We start from the raw sequence: 3,414 nt of genomic DNA on the forward strand, positions 1-3,414 counted from the left end.
CTACTAGTGCTGGAGCAAGATGATATCTCATTCTTGTTTTTGTGTCAACTTGGCTAGGCCTGGTTGAGTGGCTGGGCAGCTGGATGTAGTATGCCCCATGCTGAGACTGGTAATCAACTCCATGGTGAGATCTACCACAAGCAGCTGAGTAACTGCCTTTGGGTATGTAGTCTGTTTCCTGTATGTAAGCAGCAGCTTTGGGAATGGTCTTGAGCTTATGGCACACTTGGACCCTGCATGTAGTTGTGTTGTTCAGCAGCCTGCCATGCTCTGCTGACCTGGGGACTTACAATGGACTTGAATTAAGGGCCTGCCATGTGGTTTGGTAACATCGAGCCTGTGCCTTTTTACTTGCCAGCCTTGGGCTTGGCAGCCTCAGCAGCCAGTAGCTGTCTGAGTGAAGAAAACCCTCTAGCTTCAGTGGGCTGGGAGCAGGAGGCAGAGCTGAAAACCCAAGGCTAAGGGGCTTTCACCTAGCCCATAAAGCCTGGCACTTTAAACTTGAACTTAAAGCCTCCAAATTATAAGAATAAACTCCAGTTTGTTTAAGCCATCCCATTTGTGGTATATTCTTGCCAGAGCGGTACTAAGTAACAAGAACAGGCTGGGTCAAATGGTATTTCTAATTCCAACTTTTTAAGGAATTGCCATACTGCTTTCCACCAGTGGTTGTACCATTTTACAGTTCCACCAGCAATGTATGAGTCCCAATCTCTCCACATCCTTGTCAGCATTTGTTATTTTGTGTCTTGTTGAACTTTGCTACTAGTGCTGGAGCAAGATGGTATCTCATTCTTGTTTTAATTTGCATTTCTCCAATGGTTAATGATCATGAGCATTTCTTCATGTTTGTTGGCCATCTGAATATCCTTCTTGGTGAAGTGTCTATTCATGTCTTCTGCCCATTTTTTAACTGGGCTCCTTTCTTTCTGATAGCATGTTGTATATGTTGCTAGGCAAATCATATGAATTCTGGATGTTTCACACAACTCACTTTTTAATTTTTAATAAAATTAGTGTATCTTTCATCTTGGGTTGTCTCTTATGTTTGTCTTACCCAGTTTTTTGTTTGTTTTGTTTTGTTTTTACCAAAAATATAATCTCCTGTTGTAATTTTTTTTATAATGTTCACTGCCTGGTAGCTTAATCACAGCTTAATTATTAACCAGAACTTAATTGAGACATGTTCATTGTCTGACTAGTTGACATTCTGGGGAACTCACATATTTCCGTTTTCAGTATGACCCATACTCAACATCATTGTAGACTCAGGCTTTTCACAAAACTTTTGTTGCTCAAATTGGCGTAAGTGTTGCAGCTTTGCCTTTTTTTTTTTTTTTCCTTCCTTGTATCCCTTTTCCTTTTTAATACTGCTGCAAACATCTTTATTTATTTATTTTTTATTATTTTTGCAGTGTTTCCTCCCCTCCCTTTCCATCTCTGGTAACCAACAAAGAAAGTTTCCTTCCATATATAAACCTTTCCTTGACTTTTCGCAATAGTGAACAACACAATATCTGTCCTTCTGTGATTGACTTATTTCATTCAGCATAATGTCCTCCAAGTTCATCCATGTTATGTGGTGTTTTGCAGATTCTACATTATTCTTTAGTGTCTGCAAACATCTTTTGAAACTAATATGCTTTATAGCATCAGCTAGTGGCCTTAGGGAGGCCTACTTTGATATTTCTGGCAGAAAGATAGGGAAACAGCTACTTCACTCTCCAAGGAGCCTTGGTTTCTTTAAGTGGTGAATGTTATTAGGTACTAATACCTGGGCACTTGTGGTGCGGATCAGATTATCCGCATGAGAACCGAAGGTAGGGAGTCTGCACTTGTAGGCCACTCTAGTGAGAGAGCTAGAAAATGAGTTCACATTGCTGCATCCAATTTAATTCCAGCTCCCCTCTAAAATATTCTACTATAAAAGGTTTTTATTTATTTATTTATTTATACCCCCCCTTTTAACTACCACCATCTCTACTTTTTCTTCTTCTTTTTTAAAACAACCTTAATATACCATGCTCTATTTTAATTATTAATAAACTTTTTCTATGTCATAAATTGGATGTATAGCTACTTAGAGCCTAGACCCCCTGGCCACAGCTGCAAATGGTCTTCTCTTCACTTTCATAATCCTTATATGCCTTATCAACTGTCATTCTCTGGTCCTTTTCTTGAGAGCCATGCAATTTCATTTCATTCAACTCTATTGAATTCACTAGACTTGGTTCCAATTTCACAGCATCAGCTTCAGTTCTCTTCTCCTCCTGGAGCAATCTTTGTCTTCTGGCTTTCCTCCGCCTTTTATATTGGAGATGGGAGATATCTTTCTTTTTCTTCCCTCCCTATTATCTTCAGGGCTCCTCTCAGTCTGTCTCTGTGTATGTGCCTTAACCATCTGTTCCTTAAAGAGGCCAGGCTTTTGGAAGAAACGTGGCCAATACATACTCAAACTTAATTATTTAAAACTTTTTTTTTTTTAAAGTAAACAGACTTCTTTTTCATGGTACATGTGGTGGAGAAAGATGAGAACCTGATTTTCATTAGTCAATGCTCCTCTCCCTGTCACACCTTCCATCTTCTATTAAACCCTCATCCTTAAGTGTTCAGCATTTCCTTGCCCCTGACCCAGCTACCACCTTTCCTCAGCTCCCACCCCCTTCCACCATGCTGCGCCATGGTAACAAGCCAATGACCCCAGATCCTCTCTCCTACTTTGGAGGACTAATTTGAAGATGCCTTAACCCCTTGAAGATTAAGGTGTGCCTGACACAGCCATGGTATTTTCAGTTGCCTCAAATGCATGTGAGAGCTGGACAATGAATAAGGAAGACTGAAAAACAGTGGATGCTTTTGAGTTGTGGTGTTGGTGAAGAATGCTGAAAGTACCATGGATTGCTAAAAGAACGAACAAATCTGTCCTAGAAGAAGTGTAGCTGGAATGCTGCTTGGAAGTGAGAATGGCCAGACTTCATCTCACCTACTTTGGTTATGTCTACAGCCATACCACCCTGAACGTGCCTGATCTCATCTGATCTCGTAAGCTAAGCAGGGTCGGGCCTGGTTAGTACTTGGATGGGAGACCACCTGGGAATACCGGATACCGTAGGCTTGGGAGCTCTGGTAGCATTGATGTTATGTGCCGTCGAATCGGATCCAACTCATAGTGACCCCTCCTTGGGTTTCCGAGGTGGTATCAATTACTATAATGAAATGTGCAAAGACCTGGAGTCTGAAAACCAAAAGGGAAGAACGCGCTCGGCATTTCTCAAACTGAAAGAACTTGAAGAAAAAATTTAAGCCTCGAGTTGCAATATTGAGAGATTCTATGGGCAAAATATTGAATGATGCAGGAAATATCAAGAGAAGATGGCAGGAATACACAGAGTCACTGTACCAAAAAGAACTGAT

The 3,414-nt window shown here is 40.8% G+C and overlaps 1 pseudogene; it reads left to right on the plus strand.

Moving 5' to 3' along the window:
- The first annotated feature begins 2,996 nt into the window (after positions 1–2,996).
- Positions 2,997–3,115, plus strand: LOC122149681 (annotated as a pseudogene).
- The last annotated feature ends 299 nt before the right edge of the window (positions 3,116–3,414 follow it).

The sequence above is a fragment of the Orycteropus afer genome, unplaced genomic scaffold (assembly GCF_000298275.1).
Source record: "Orycteropus afer afer isolate SDZICR_OR568_19922 unplaced genomic scaffold, OryAfe1.0 scaffold00040, whole genome shotgun sequence".
NCBI lineage: Eukaryota > Metazoa > Chordata > Mammalia > Tubulidentata > Orycteropodidae > Orycteropus > Orycteropus afer.